Here is a 17,191-nt window from a genome sequence, read left to right on the forward strand (position 1 = left end):
ACAACAGCTACTACTACTACTACTACTACTACTACTACTACTACTACTACTACTACTACTATTACTACTGCTACTACTCTCTTGCATAAGCATTCCAGAAGAGTTTCTGGTTCAGATGCAGAGGAAGCTCTTGAACTATTTTTGGAATGGCAAACACTGGGTTTTATTGGGAATTCTAAGCTTGCCCTTTATTGAAGGGGGACAGTCTTTTCCCTGCCTTCGAAGCCACTACCATGCATCCAGACTGAAGACCATTCAACGCTACCTGTATATGAAGCCTGCACCGCAATGGTGTTCACTGGCGTCATACTTCTTCAGCAAAGTGCAAAATCTCCGGTATAAAAAATATTTTTGCCATTACTTCACACAACCTGTCATCAAGTGAAACTGCCTCTCTTTTACCAAGAAATGCTGAAGGCTTGGAATGCTGCTGATATAAAAAGAACAGATCTTTACCCAAGCAATGAGATGTTTGAAGAACCATTTTTTTTTTCAACCCTCTTCTACAAGGCCAAACCCTAGCTTCGTTCTCGTTAAGAAAGAAGCTCTTAACTGGCAATATATCCACGGTTGGAGACCTTCTGAATGATAGGAAGAGAGGCCTTCTTTCACCGGAAGATCTCGCAGCAAAAATGGGCCTACGGACAATTAGAACCCCCTCAAGGATACTACAAGAAGTTAAAATGTCTTTGCCTCCTGATTGCTTGGTATATCTCGAGAATCCCAATGATGGTGAAGGAACTTTGCAAATATCCATCAACAACTTCGTGGACTTCAGAATTGGGCCAAGAAATCGCGAGCTCCCTCAGACACCACCTTCGCACAATATGGGTGGGCCTTCAGGCACAGCTAAAATGTCCTTCTGTGGGCTGTCAAGGAAGAACATGTACCTGTTGGTTCTCCATTCCCTCTACTATATAGCTCTTGTAACTCGATGGGATACTCCATGGCGTGAGATTCTTCCACATCCTATTCCAAGTCGTCCATGTTGGGGTTCACTTTATCTTTACCCAACACCAAGAACAATGGCTGACTTGAGTTGGAGATTGCTGCCATGGTGCCTTAAGCTCTGGAGCCATGATGCGGCATCTCACGAACATTCCAGAGGAATGCTGTTTTTGTAGTGAAAGGGAATCGATATTTCACACGTACCTGCAATGTCGTAATCTTCAGCCAATTTTCTTGCTGATGAAAAACTTACTATTGCGCTTCTGGCTTCACTTCTCACCAACGCTCTTCATCATTGGACACCCGGTTAAAGAACAGAGCAAGTCACGAGACCTCCTTGTACATTTTATTTTAACTTGTGCGAAAATGGCGATTTATAAAACTAGGAAGGCAAAAATAGAGAGAAATATGGTGGAACATAGTTCTGTGGGTCTGATAGGCTTGTTGCGCTCACGCATTGCCTCAGAATATAAGGCGGCAGAATATTGTAACACTGTTCAAAAGTTTAAGGAAATTTGGACCACAAAGGAAGCACTTTGTAGTATCACTCTCCACAAGGCACTTTACTATTATTTGTATAAATAAATGTGTTATTTTGGTAATTTATTTTTTTCTTCCCCTCCCTCTCTCTCTCTCTTGGTGCTGCTTTCTCTTAAAATGCTCCACCTTACCTCCTGCAGTCCTGACTGTGTACTCGCAGGGGTGAGGAGACATTAAATAGAATTGTGGCAAATCTAACAAAATCACTACCACTACTACTACTACGACTACCACGCGTTGCCACGTATTTTCCTCCTCGAGTTGTTTCGACTCTTCATCATGATAGTCATACTACTCCGGTTCTATAAGTAGTTTTGGTTTGGTTTGGTTATCTGAACCGAGTTAGTTCATTTGTTTATTTTATTTTCGTGTTTTGGTTGTTTAATTCGACCTTTTGTGTTGAGGCCTAGCTGCACGGCGCAGACGCACCCATGTAGGACTAGTTTGCCACGCCCGACCTGTGGAGTTATTGATAAAATATCGTTTTGAATTCCTTTTGTTTTTTGTTTAGTGACCCTTTCCTGTGCTAAATAGCACAAGATTGTGAATGAGCTGAGTATTGTTTGCTTCAAACGAGTTTCTTTAAAAAAACGCGCTTTTCAACATTTGGTTTGCTTTCTTAAAATCGTGTTTTTTTTTTCAATGTTTGTTTTCCTTCAGGTTAATTATACTGTCCTTTATTTCGTGAGCAGTTTTGTTTGTAAAAGATATATCTCGGTACTATAAACATTCCCATGGATCGTGAATGAGCTGGAGTTCCTTCGAGCCGTTCTGGCCAAGCAAGTGAGTGAGCAGCTCGACACATCCATTTAACGCATTGACCAAGAAGCATGGAGTGAGATGTGAGATGGGATGAGCTATCCAAATGGAAACATATGTAAGGCAATGGCTAATGTTGTTGGGCCATCAACAATAGGTGCTGCCTCGAAAATGCATGGAAAGGCCATGTTCTTCCTCAAATCCGAAGCTGAAGCAAATAAGGCGATACAGAAAGGGATTGTTGTGGGAGGATTATTTGTACAAGTTGAACTGCTCTCGAGTCTTGGTACACAGATTACCTTGTCCAACGTACCTCCTTTCATGGCCGATAATGTAGTTTTGCCGTTCCTGGAGTGATTGGGAGTGCTAAGATCACCTATCAGGCCTGTTAGACCATGTGGAGGTACTCGCTATTACCTTCAGAAAATGATTTTCGTTGTGCAGATCACCAATCTGAATTAAATTTGGCATACTTAAACAATTTTATGTTTAATGGCATTTAAATGCTTGTGTGTGTGTGTGCGTGTGCGTGTGCGTGTGCGTGTGCGTGTGCGTGTGCGTGTGCGTGTGCGTGTGCGTGTGCGTGTGCGTGTGTGTGTGTGTGTGTGTGTGAGATACTTAAACAATTTTAGATGCTGAGTCCAAATCAACTTGTTTCCACGTCGAGGATGTGACACAATTGGTCATTTTTGGCAATTAAAGATAAACCGAACGTAAAAGCACAATTTTGACACAGAAATGAAGAATCAAGGTTAGACTGATATGTACGTCAAAGAAAACTCTTGTGAGGTCTTAAAATGATACAATATGTTAATACAGAGCCCTATTCACTGTTATTAAAGATGTTTATAATTAAAGGTCGTAAACCGAAGCAGTTACATATTTTTACCGGCCGAAAACGTCTGGACCGACCAGACAGGCCTTCGAGTTGACCAAGGCAACTTTTTGCTTAAAAGGCAGCCACACTGGCTATTAAAGGTAGTTACATTGACTATTACGGATTAAATCAAAGACAAAGAGACTGCGCGACTCAGCCTGATGAAAAGTGGAACTGCCACAAGAGGATTACTGTATTAGAACTCCAGTATTTCTTGCTCTGAAGCGGTTGCTGAACTAGGCTCTTGACTGCTGTTATTACAAAACTCAAGTCCACGATTACATTCTAACCAACCTGAATACTACTGTGCAGTAGATCAACACAGCAAAAGCAGTGTGACACCCGCATTCACAGTTCGTCGTCGGCGCAGACAAATTGTTCCAGGTCGTGAATGATATTCTGATCTAGCGTGAATTCTCGACCAATGCTCCTGAAACAGGTGATGAGATGGGGACCCTTCATCATCAAGTCAAATGCCCTTGTTTTGACCTTACCGTGGAATGCACTGGTGGTATCACTTCCCGTGAAATTGTGCAAACCTATCAATGCATCGCAGACAGAACTTTCCAGGGCATTACTCAGCTTCCTAATGTCAACGACGATAATGTCCTTGGGACTTTCTGTGACCAGATGGAAATTTCGCACCCGAATCGAATTCGAGTGAGCCAATGCCAGCACAAACACATCGGTGTCGAAACTCTCGATGCGCACCGACTCTTCATTCTGCCCTGCGTGAGCGGCATGTAGCAGGAGCTTCGTGTCAGCTTCCTCATGGTCACATTCAAGTTCAGATACTGACAACACAGTCATGACACCATTCGACAACTTGATTTTCTCGCATTTGCCGGCATGACTGACGTACAACAGCATGTCGCCCAGTTTTGATGGAGAGATGTTTCTCGTCCACGATTCGACGATTAACTCTATCAACGCCTCCTTGTTGGTTCCGCTCAGGAGATAATTGGCCCACTGTTTTGGAAGGGCTTGATCACGTCCGTAGATGGTTCGTACCTGAAGAATGCTCGCCCTGCCCACTCGTCTGGCGTGCTCCAGGCACTTGATGCTGATACTTGGGTAAGTATCAAACACCACGTCCAGTCTCGAAGATTGGTTATGTCGTGCTTTGGCCACTACGATGTTCAGCACCATCTCTTCCAGTTTGCCAAAAGTGTTAGGCAGTGAACCAGCCTTTATCGCCTGAATAACGGCCATTCCATCCACAATTGTTGCACCTTGGATAGGCCGAGCGTCCACACGGCAATCGGGCCACAGTTTCAGTATATGGTTGCAGAGTTTGGCTTTGTCCGTCTTAGCAATCGAACCATCACCGGATGCCAGCGGGAAAGATATGTTCGCCAGTGGGTATGCGAGCAGATCGTTGAGTGTTACATTGCTTTTCTCGCCAATCAACAGCAGTCGTGTGAAAAGACGACGTTCGTTCGCAATTTCAACCTTCAGCATCTGCTGGTGGGGAGTCGTCGACGTGCCTCGTGCCTTCGAGAAAGTTGCCAATTTGGCCTTCGAAATCGGACTGAAGAATGGGACCTCACCCGAAAGAAGCCGATCACGCAAGAATTGCACGACAGCATTCTCTCCCTTGACATACGCGGTCATCAAGTCCGCGGAAGTGGCTGGCGGCGGGATGACACCTGAACTAATATTGACGAGTTCAAGGTGAGTGCCAGAGAAAGGGTTAATAATTTGAAGTACTGTGTCCATCACTTGTACAACCACTGCTTCGTTTTTCCTCGAGCTCCACACATCCAAATACTTTCTCGTCCGGGGCTCGTCATGGATACCCGCCATGGACTCCCATTTCCTTGCGATTTCCTCACGTGCTGGTTGGGACAGGATCCACTTCTTCACAGCTGTGCTTTTCTGAGTGTAACCAATGATTCCTCCACTGGTCTTGCTTTCCCTATTTCAAGTCTGCTCTATGATCTGATCACACGCAACACTACTAAATCCATAATGAGTATGCCATTGGGCAGTCCATTTGCCATCCATGCACGCTTGATAGGTGTCTGGGTGGGAGTGCTCTCGCCTGTCCATTTCCAGCCAGTAAACGGGTAAGTACCTTGCATAGTTTAGGTGATCGTACGCAAAGTACCAGGGCATTGACGCTCTCGTGATCACAAGGTGTTTCGGCCAGTTCAAAGTACGAGTTGCCCATATAAGCTCTAGTGCTAGTTCCACCATTTCCAAGTAGGAGCACCAGAATGCGAATGTTTTGCTTGCTGTACATTGCTGCTGTCTGAAGTTGCTATAGCGTATGAACATTTGAGACCTCTTCCGATGACAGTAACTGTTCGAACAACGGAGACGGAAACGTTTCCTGGAGACGCTCTATACACTGTGGACCCTGGTTGGCTTCATATAGACGCTGTGGACCCTGGTTGGCTTCATCCTCTGTAGTTGACTGTTTCTGTTGTAGAGCTACTGTCTACAACAGCAGCCTAAGCAATGGAACCAATATCAATGTCCTTCATGTACACCACTTCGCTCTCAGACATTTTTGGTGGAGACAGAAAATCATGTCTGGGTACCGTTCCTGCAGTCTTTTCTTCAGTCTTGTTGCCTGGTAGTTGGCCTTATCCTGACCTTCACATACTCTAAGCAGGTCATTGACCATCTCACACAACTTCTTCATATGTATAGATTGCTTTCCATCAATGAGTCTTACCTGGATTACTTTATCACAGAAAATGTCAAATGTTGAGTCATAGTTCACTTTCTGAGTTTTAAGTTTACTTTCACTCTGTCTCTGGTATGTGTCATTTACATACTCGTAATAACATTTACGGTGATAACAAACTTCCAGCGCCACACAGTCTTTATCCTTGAAAGTTGTCATTATTCTCACGTCACGTTCATCTCTCCTCTGCTCAGCAGTTTCCCTCAGCTTTCCTTCATCCTGTGTTTCTGCCAGGGACAACTGATCACGTTGAGATTTTCCTTTGACACGGATGAATTTGTCTTTTTTCTTGCATATGAAACAAATTCTTGGCAGTACACCAGCTGATTTGCCAGCCACCCTTTCTACAGAGGTTCTGAGGGATTTTCTACGTATTTTGTGGCATGAGTGTCCCTCTACTTCGAGTCCGCCCACCACCTCACTGGCTCGAGCAGAAACTGCAGTAGTGCTGGCTTCTGATTTCCTTTTCCTGGCTTCAGCGAGAATTGTATGATCCTTGTTACAAAACGACGCATAGCAGAACCGGTGACAGCTGGTATCCGCAGGAGGATCAGTCATTGGCAGCAGTTTCATAATTTGATCAGCCAGCAAACGGCATTTGTTGATAGTTTCACTATCTGTGGCATCGCACCAAGCCTTCGCACACTCACATACCTTACAACAGCTCTTATCCGTGAATTGCGTCACTTTCTCATCATCCTCCGCGCCCAAGTGTATGAAACAACGCATATTTGGTTGTTGAAAGACCAAAAATCACTCGAAATCACACGACAACCATGGGCACCACCATCTTGATTTGTTGTTTCCTGGTCGTTTCCTCCGCGATTAGAAGCATGCCACGCCCACTTCACAGAAGTAAATTCAAATGGTAATAACTGTCGGTGTGTCAACTTGTGCAAATGGAAACGAGTAGGAATTTTAATGGTGTGTTCTCATGAATCTACAGGGTGAATTTCGTTTAGATTGGTGATCTGCACAACGAAACTGAACGAACCGACCCACCTCCACATGAACTATGTGTCTCCAGGTTATCATGAGCCTGCCCTATGTCACAATGCAGAACATTTTCAGAACAATCACACATTTTCGCTTCAGAATAGTGATGCAGAACAAAAAGTTGAGTCAGACAATGCTTTTGTTTGGTTTAAAAAGCTTGTTTTAGGGAAATTTGAACTTTTTTGCACAAATTTGAAACTATAATACTTCCTATTTCAATGAAATCACACGTTTTCGCTTCAGAATAGTGATGCAGAACAAAACGTTGAGTCAGGAAATGCTTTTGTTTGGTTTAGAAACTTTGTATTAGGGTAATTTGAGCATTTTTTGCACGAATTTGAAGCGAAAATACTCACCATTTCAATGAAATCACACGTTTTTGCTTCAGAATAGTGATTGAGAACAAAGAGTTGTAAGACAATGCTTTTGTTTGGTTTAAAAAGCTTGTTTTTGGGTAATTTGAGCTTTTTTTGCGAATTTGAAGCTAAAATACTCACTATATCAATGAAATCACACGTTCTCGCTTCAGAATAGTGATGCAGAACAAAAAGTTGTCAGACAATGCTTTTGTTTGGTTTAAAAAGCTTGTTGTTGGGTAATTTGAGCATTTTTTGCGTGAATTTAAGCTAAAATACTCACTATTTCCATGAAATCACACGTTTTGACTTCAGAATAGTGATGCAGAACAAAAAGTTGAGTCAGACAATGCTTTTGTTTGGTTTAAAAAGCTTGTTTTGGGGTAATATGAGCATTTTTTGCACGAATTTGAAGCAAAAATACTCACTATTTCAATGAAATCACACATTTTCGCTTCAGAATAGTGATGCAGAACAAAAAGTTGTCAGACAATGCTTTTGTTTGGTTTAAAAAGCTTGTTTTAGGGTAATTTGAGCATTTTTTTTTGCACGAATTTGAAGCTAAAATACTCGCTATTTCAATGAAATCACACCTCGCTTCAGAATAGTGATGCAGAACAAAAAGTTGTCAGACAATGGTTTTGTTTGGTTTAAAAAGCTTGTTTTAGGGTAATTTGAGCATTTTTTTTTGGCGAATTTGAAGCAAAAATACTCACTATTTCAATGAAATCACACATTTTCGCTTCAGAATAGTGATGCAGAGCAAAAAGTTGAGCCAGATAATGATTTTGTTTGGTTTAAAAAGCTTGTTTTAGGGCAGGGGTCGGGAACCTTTTTGACTCAGAGAGCCATGAAAGCTAAATATTTGGAAATCTATTTCAGTGAGAGCCATATAATATATTTTAAGACTGAATTCAACTAAATGTGAGTATAATAAGCCTCTGGATTTATTATTTTAAATAATGTTGTTATAATACTCACCATTAATGGGACTTCTGGTGCTGCATGGAGTTGCTGATGGCTTTGTAGTCTGGTTGGTACTTGGTGAGGTTAAGCTTCATGCTAGCGTTGAGGCTTTCATCCGTTAGACGTAATAGTAGGTTGGACTTGATGTTTTTAAGATGCGAGAATGACTGCTCACATGCATACGTAAATCCAAACAAGGTCAAGACAGCAATACTCACATGCTGCAGTGTGTGGTATGTGACAGGAAGCGCGTTCCAAGTTTTGATAATCAGCTCGTCTTCGGGTTGAAGTTTTTTCATTTCTGTCCACATGCGCTTGCTCGCCAACTCCGCTTTCTGTCGTGCGATTCTTTCCAAATCTTCATTCAGTGACTTGAACTTATTCACCCACATGTCTGAGGCCTTCAGGTCAGCCACTTCTGCTTCAAAATCTCTGACGGAGACACCAGGAATGTAACTCAGGTCGGCTGTGTTCAGTGAACACTCGTTTGGATGGGTGATGAACTTAAAAAGATGAGTGTGCTCACGAAATTCTCCAAAGCGTGCTTTGAATGACTGTAGGAGACTGGATGTGAAGCCAGCTAACTGGTGGAGATCAAAGTTTTGAGTGGGCTCACTTGCTGTGCGTGCATCTTTAAATTGTCTCAGTTTTTCAAACTGTAGTAAACGACCTGTTTCAAGATCCATGATAAAGAGCTCCAGCTTGTTTTCAAAAGCAAACACGGCTTGTTGAAGCGATAACACTGTATTTCCAATGCCTTGCATTTTCACGTTGAGCTGGTTCAGATGTTCAGTCATATCCACGAGATAGTAAAACTTGAGGAGCCACTCAGTTTGGCTAGCTCAGGATGCTCAATCCCTTTCATTTCAAGGAAAGTCCGGATTTCGTTCAGGCAAGCCGCAAAACGGCTAAGCACCTTCCCTCTTGACAACCAACGCACATTGCTGTGCAAAAGCAGACCGTGATAGTTATTTCCAACTTCATCCAGCAGTGTTTTAAACTGGCGACCATTTAAGGCTCGGGCAACAATAAAGTTGATCACACGAATGACCAGTGACATCACTTCGCCAAGCTGCCCATCACACATCTGAGCACAAAGTTCCTCCTGGTGTAGAATGCAATGGAAACTTAGGATGGGTCTATTTTCATGTTCACGGAGAAGCGCCACAAATCCTTTGTTTTTCCCCACCATACACGGAGCACCATCAGTACACACTGAGATAAGTTTATCCAGAGGTAGATTTTTTTTCTTGAGCGAACTCCATGAAAGACTTGAATAAATACTCACCTCTTGTGGACCCTTTTATTGGCAGAACAGCAAGACTTTCTTCGCGCAGTGTATCACCAGCAGCATATCTTGCAATCACACTGAACTGCGACAAATTGCTTATGTCTGTTGACTCATCCAAAGCCAGGGAAAAGAACGGCGCTGTATTTATGTCCTTCACTTGCGTTTCCTCCACTTGGTTTGCCATCATGATGGTACGATCATGAACAGTTCTTGCCGATAGAGGCATGTCTTGTATCCGTTTGATTATCTTGTCTTTGTTCGGAAGATCATCAAAAAGTTCATTGGCAACATCCAGCATGAACGTTTTAGCATCCTCGCCATCTGTGAATGGTTTTCCGTTCCTCACTATTGCTAAAGATCCAGCAAAGCGAGCGGAATTATAGTCACCTTGCCGGGTCCATACGCGGAGTTGCTGCTGGCTGGCTTGCACCCTGCTCAGTAGCTCTTGGCACGCTTTCTTTCTGCCTTCTCCCGCAGGGTATTTTGATGCAAAGGTAGCATGGCGTGTGTCGAAGTGCCGCTTTATATTCGACCGTTTCATCGATGCAATTTTGTCATTGCAAATTAGACACACCACAGAACCTGCTCTCTCCACAAAGGCGAATTCTTCAGCCCATTCGTCCTGAAATGTACGATACTCCTCATCTTTTTTTCTTTTCGCCATCTTCTTCGTCGAAGGGTTAGCTTTGAGCAAGTGAGAGAGAGAGAGGGAGATGTTGACCCAACTGAGGCTTGGCAAATAGTGAGTCTGGCTGGCCTGCGCACGGGCTTATATACTCGAGAGGTGCGGCGTGGCCAGCCGACTCTGTGATGCTGTCACCTCAGCGGTGGCGCGTGATTGGTCGAGATGAATTCCGCTACGCGTGTCGGCGGCGGCACGTCATCGGAGGAACCGAAATCACGAGTCACCTCGGCCGCATGACTGGACGAAACAAAAACCGCTTCAGCCAATTCGGAGGCGTTTTTTCTTCTCTCCTTCTGGCAAGTTCAGCCCTGCACGTGAATGAAGCACGACACCATTCAAACTATAGGTAAAGCTTCCGCGAGAAATATTGGGCTTTCAAAGTTTCAAACTCCAATTTTATCTGCGAGCCAGATGCAATCATCAAAAGAGCCACACCTGGCTCGCGAGCCACACGTTCCCGACCCCTGTTTTAGGGTAATTTGAGTTTGCGTGAATTTGAAGCTAAAATACTCACTATTTCAATGAAATCACATGTTTTCGCTTCAAAATAGTGATGCAGAACAAAAAGTTGAGTCAGACAAGGCTTTTGTTTGTTTTAAGCTTGTTTTAGTGCAATTTGAGCATTTTGTTGCACGAATTTGAAGCTAAAATACTCACTATTTCAACGAAATCACGTTTTCACTTCAGAATAGTGATGCAGAACAAAAAGTTGAGACAGACAATGCTTTTGTTTGGTTTAAAAAGCTTGTTTTAGGGTAATTTGAGCATTTTTTGCACGAATTTGAAGCTAAAAGACTCACTATTTCAATGAAATCACACGTTTGATTCAGAATAGTGATGCAGAAGAAAAAGTGGAGTCAGACAATGCTTTTGTTTGGTTTAAAAAGCTTGTTTAAGGGTAATTTGAGTTTGCATTAATTTGAAGCTAAAATACTCACTATTTCAATGAAATCACATGTTTTCACTTCAGAATAGTGATGCAGAACAAAAAGTTGAGTAAGACAATGCTTTAGTTTGGTTTTAAAAGCTTGTTTTAGGGTAATATGAGCATTTTTTGCTCGAATTTGAAGCTAAAATACTCACTATTTCATTGCAATCACACGTTTTCGCTTCAGAATAGTGATGCAGAACAAAAAGTTGAGTCAGACAATGTTTTTGTTTGGTTTAAAAAGCTTGTTTTAGGGTAATTTGAGCTTTTTTTGCACAAACTTGAAACTATATAATACTCCCTATTTCAATGAAATCACACGTTTTCGCTTCAGAATGGTGATGCAGAACAAAAAGTTGTCAGACAATGCTTCTGTCTGGTTTAAAAGGCTTGTTTTGGGGTAATTTGAGCATTTTTTGCACGAATTTGAAGCAAAAATACTCACTATTTCAATGAAATCACACATTTTCGCTTCAGAATAGTGATGCAGAACAAAAAGTTGTCAGACAAACCTTTTGTTTGGTTTAAAAAGCTTGTTTTCGGGAAATTTGAGCATTTTTTTGCACGATTTTGAAGCTAAAATACTCACGATTTCAATGAAATCACACGTTTTCGCTTCAGAATAGTGATGCAGAACAAAAAGTTGAGTAAGACAATGCTTTTGTCTGGTTTAAAAAGCTTGTTTTGGGGGTAATTTGAGCAATTTTGCACGAATTTGAAGCGAAAATACTCACTATTTCAATGAAATCACACATTTTCGCTTCAGAATAGTGATGCAGAACAAAAAGTTGCGTCAGACAATGCTTTTGTTTGGTTGAAAAAGCTTGTTTTAGGGTAATTTGAGCATTTTTTTTTCACGAATTTGGAGCATAAATACTCACTATTTCAATGAAATCACACGTTTTCGCTTCAGAATGGTGATGCAGAACAAAAAGTTGTCAGACAATGCTTTTGTTTGGTTTAAAAAGCTTGTTTTAGGGTAATTTGAGCATTTTTTTTGCGCGAATTTGAAGCTAAAATACTCGCTATATCAATGAAATCACACCTCGCTTCAGAATAGTGATGCAGAACAAAAAGTTGTCAGACAATGGTTTTGTTTGGTTTAAAAAGCTTGTTTTAGGGTAATTTGAGCATTTTTTGCGCGAATTTGAAGCTAAATTATGCACTATTTCAATGGAATCGCACGTTTTCGCTTCAGAATAGTGATGCAGAACAAAAATTTGAACCAGATAATGATTTTATTTGGTTTAAAAAGCTTGTTTTTGGGGTAATTTGAGCATTTTTTTTGCGAATTTGAAGCAAAAATACTCACTATTTCAATGAAATCACACATTTTCGCTTCAGAGTAGTGATGCAGAGCAAAAAGTTGAGCCAGATAATGATTTTGTTTGGTTTAAAAAGCTTGTTTTAGGGTAATTTGAGTTTGCATGAATTTGAAGCTAAAATACTCACTATTTCAATGAAATCACGTTTTCGCTTCAGAATAGTGATGCAGAACAAAAAGTTGAGTCAGACAAGGCTTTTGTTTGTTTTAAGCTTGTTTTAGGGTAATTTGAGCATTTTTTGCACGAATTTAAAGCTAACATACTCACTATTTCAATGAAATCACACGTTTTCGCTTCAGAATAGTGATGCAGAACAAAAAGTTGAGCCAGATAATGATTTTGTTTGGTTTAAAAAGCTTGTTTTAGGGTAATTTGAGTTTGCGTGAATTTGAAGCTAAAATACTCACTATTTCAATGCAATCACATGTTTTCGCTTCAGAATAGTGATGCAGAACAAAAAGTTGAGTCAGACAAGGGTTTTGTTTGTTTTCAGCTTGTTTTAGTGCAATTTGAGCATTTTGTTGCACGAATTTGAAGCTAAAATACTCACTATTTCAACGAAATCACGTTTTCACTTCAGAATAGTGATGCAGAACAAAAAGTTGAGACAGACAATGCTTTTGTTTGGTTTAAAAAGCTTGTTTTAGGGTAATTTGAGCATTTTTTTGCACGAATTTGAAGCTAAAAGACTCACTATTTCAATGAAACCACACGTTTGATTCAGAATAGTGATGCAGAACAAAAAGTGGAGTCAGACAATGCTTTTGTTTGGTTTAAAAAGCTTGTTTAAGGGTAATTTGAGTTTGCATTAATTTGAAGCTAAAATACTCACTATTTCAATGAAATCACATGTTTTCACTTCACAATAGTGATGCAGAACAAAAAGTTGTCAGACAATGCTTTTGTTTGGTTGAAAAAGCTTGTTGTTGGGTAATTTGAGCATTTTTTGCACGAATGTGAAGCGAAAATATTCACGATTTCAATGAAATCACACGTTTTCGCTTCAGAATAGTGATGCAGAATAAAAAGTTGAGTCAGACAATGCTTTTGTTTGGTTTAAAAAGCTTGTTTTAGGGTAATTTGAGCATTTTTTGCACGAATTTGAAGCTAAAATACTCACTATTTCAATGAAATCACACGTTTTCACTTCAGAATAGTGATGCAGAACAAAAAGTTGTCAGACAATGCTTTTGTCTGGTTGAAAAAGCTTGTTTTCGGGAAATTTGAGCATTTTTTTGCGTGAATTTGACGCTAAAATACTCACTATTTCAATGAAATCACACGTTTTGACTTCAGAATAGTGATGCAGAACAAAAAGTTGAGACAGAAAATGCTTTAGTTTGGTTTAAAAAGCTTGTTTTAGGGTAATTTGAGCATTTTTTGCATGAATTTGAAGCAAAAAGTCTCACTATTTCAATGAAATCATACATTGTCGCTTCAGAATAGTGATGCAGAACAAAAAGTTGTAAGACAATGGTTTTGTTTGATATAAAAAGCTTGTTTTAGGGTAATTTGAGCATTTTTTTCACGAATTTGAAGCTAAAATACTCACTATTTCAATGAAATCACACGTTTTTGCTTCAGAATAGTGATGCAGAACAAAAATTTGAGTTAGACAATGCTTTTGTTTGGTTTAAAAAGCTTGTTTTAGGGTAATTTGAGCATTTTTTGCATGAATTTGAAGCTAAAATACTCACTATTTCAATGAAATCACACGTTTTCGCTTCAGAATAGTGATCCCTATCCTATTCCTCTCTCTGTCTCCCACCATTATCCTCCACCTCTCTTTCCCACCCCTATCCTATTCCTCTCTCTCCCCAACCCCTATCCTATACCTCTCTCTGTGTCTCTCTCCCACCCCTATTCTCTCTCTGTCTCTCTCTCTCTCTCTGTCTGTGTCTCTCTCTGTCTGTGTCTCTTTCTCTGTCTGTGTCTCTCTCTCTGTCTCTCTCTGTCTGTGTCCTCTCTCTCTCCACCTCTTTCTCCCACCCCTGTCCTTTCTCTCTCTCTCTCAACCTCTCTCTCTCCCACCCTTGTCCAATACCTCAACCTCTCTCTCCACCTCTTTCTCCCACCCCTGTCCTTTCTCTCTCTCTCAACATCTCTCTCCCACCCTTGTCCTATACCTCGACCTCTCTCTCCCACCCCTGTCCTATACCTCGACCTCTCTCTCCCAAGTCTGTGTCTGTCTGTCTGTCTGTCTGTCTGTCTGTCTGTCTGTCTGTCTGTCTGTCTGTCTGTCTGTCTGTCTGTCTCTCTCTCTCTCTCTCTCTGTCTCTCTCTGTCTCTCTCTCTCTCCCTATCCTATCCCTCTCTCTCTCTCTCTCTCTCTCTCTCCCAGCCCTACCTGTCCCTCTCTCTCTCTCTCTCCCAGCCCTACCTGTCTCTCTCTCTCTCTCTCTCTCTCTCTCTCTCTCTCTCTCTCTCTCTCTCTCTCTCTCTCTCTCTCTCTCTCTCTCTCTCTCTCTCTCTCTCTCTCTCTCTCTCTCTGTCTCTCTCTCTCTCTCTCTCTCTCCCAGCCCCGTCTCTCTGTCTCTCTCTCTCTCGCTCTCGCTCTCCCCTATCCAATCCCTCTCTCTCCCACACCCCTATCCTTTCCCACCCTCTCTCCCCCCCCTATCCTATCCCTCTCTCTCTCTCTCTCTCTCCCAGCCCTACCTGTCCCTCTCTTTCTCCCAGCCCTACCTGTCCCTCTCTCTCTCCCAGCCCTACCTGTCCCTCTCTCTCTCCCAGCCCCGTCTCTCTGTCTCTCTCTCTCGCTCTCCCCTATTCAATCCCTCTCTCTCCCACACCCATCCTTTCCCACCCTCTCTCCCCCCACCCCTATCCTTTCCCACCCTCTCTCCCCCCACCCCTATCCTTTCCCACTCTCTCTCCCACCCTATCGTCAATGTCTCTCTCCCACCCGTCCTGCAGCTCTCTCTGTCTCTGTCTCTCTCCCACCACAATTCTCTCTTTCTCCTCCCCCCCCCCCCATTCCCCCTATCAATCTCTCTCCCACGCCTATGCGTTTGTCCCCCTGCTTACCCCCTCTGTTAAGGGGACTGATAAGGATGAATGGTTTAGTTTTTAATTTGTCAGGAAGATAGCGTGCGTTGAAAATGCTGCCGCCTGGTTTTATATTGAACCTGGCAGTTAAAAATAAATAAATAAATAAATAAATAAATAAATAAATAAATAAAGGATGCTGTTTGGGTGCATTTTATCACCCTTCGCTTTCCCTCTTCTTCCCCTGCCCGCCCCTCGTGCTGCCTTTCCTTTCCCTCTCTTCACACTGCCTTCCCTCCACCTCCCCTCATGCATACTACCTCCAAAATCACCTCCCATGGACATCTCCGGGTGGTCTCCACGTGCTGTTTTAACGTACCCCATTTTGTTCAATCCTGTTCTACCCTCCCCCCCAAGTCCCATTACCAAATGCAAGTCGAGAACCCCTCCCACCTTTCCCCCTCAGCCTAAACCTCTTCCCCTCATGCTTACCTCCTCCAAACCCCCTCCCCTCACACTTACCACCCCCTCTCCCCCATCCTCCTCACTCCCACCCCTCCGCCTCCCGGTATGTATCGCGATGTTTAGTGAGGCGTCGCTCTCCCCACCCCTCCTTTCCCCCTTCCTCACCCCCTAAGAGCTTGTCCACCCCTCACCCCTCATGCTCCCCCACCTTCCTCACTCCCATCGCCTCCTCTCTCCCTCACTCTCCCCCCCTATGTTTATGTCAGAGAACCGACGGGTCGTGTGTATATAATATATATATATATATATATATATATATATATTGTTACGAATTCGCGCCCACCTGCGTGCGAGCAACCGCTTTTCACCAATAGTAGCCACTCGCCCACCGGACGGACAATTCAGTCGTGACCTTCAGGAATAATGCCGGAACCCTGTCATGGGTGGGTTCTTAATCCCACGACGGCTTAACCAATTTTCTACTCGCGCAGAATAGGGTCAATCGCCGAATATCGATATACCTAAGTACCCACGTGGGTAGCCTACCGGGAGACCATACCTCGACGCAGGTCGGCTTGGACACGAACCGCTCAAGCGGTCCGTTCCGTTCTGCAGTGATAACTGAGCGGGTATTAATCGCCCGACCTCGCCGGATCCGATTCTATTTACCGGGTGTTTAAAACCCAACTACTATTCCGCAGTGCAAGATGGTATTCCAATAGGGGAAAAAAGACATGACGAACGGGTTACATTCAGACAAGCACATTTATTATACAGCACATATACAAACAATCATGCAGTGTGGAAGCAAATAAAGCGAAAGCACTACAACCGACTATGAGCAATTTATGAACAGCCATTTATAGTTTTACTTCGCAAGACACGTCGCCACAACATGCATTCGAAAGCAAAATCCAAGGAAAAGAGAGGACTACCCCCAGACAGGGGAGTCAGACAGGGTCCGTAGACCTTTATGGCATGGGACTTGGCAGACTGAACGAGTCCCACGAGACCGTTGCAAGATCCCTGCACCCTTGTGGTGCCTTGATGGGCAGGTCGCAACGTCTGTCGCCACGGCAGCTAGGATAGCCGCGGTTGACTCGGGCCTTCCACGTGGCCGGCGAGCTCTCTCCGGCGCTCCTCACACGAACGCGCGACAGCTGGCAGAGCGGCGACTCCAGTCCGCGTCCCCTCCGCGACGCCCGGACTCTCCACCGACTGCAAGCTCCAACGAACGGGTCGCTCCATGGACCGCTTCTCCAAGACCCAGACAGACAGAAGACCACAAGCTGCCGACTCTCTCCGCAGCTCCTTGACTTCTCCGAACCCCGACATACACTCTCTTCCACCCGACCGACCGCCCTTTTATTCC

General features: G+C 43.0%; 1 long non-coding RNA gene across 2 annotated transcripts in view; it reads right to left on the reverse strand.

Moving 5' to 3' along the window:
• Positions 1-17,191, reverse strand: part of LOC147015720 (uncharacterized) — a 78,798-nt gene that overhangs the window by 60,305 nt on the left and 1,302 nt on the right. The gene's annotated exons all lie outside the window — the stretch shown is intronic.

The sequence above is a fragment of the Eptatretus burgeri genome, chromosome 12, assembly GCF_056783735.1.
Source record: "Eptatretus burgeri isolate ZD-2024b chromosome 12, Ebu_testis_v1, whole genome shotgun sequence".
Lineage (NCBI taxonomy): Eukaryota > Metazoa > Chordata > Myxini > Myxiniformes > Myxinidae > Eptatretus > Eptatretus burgeri.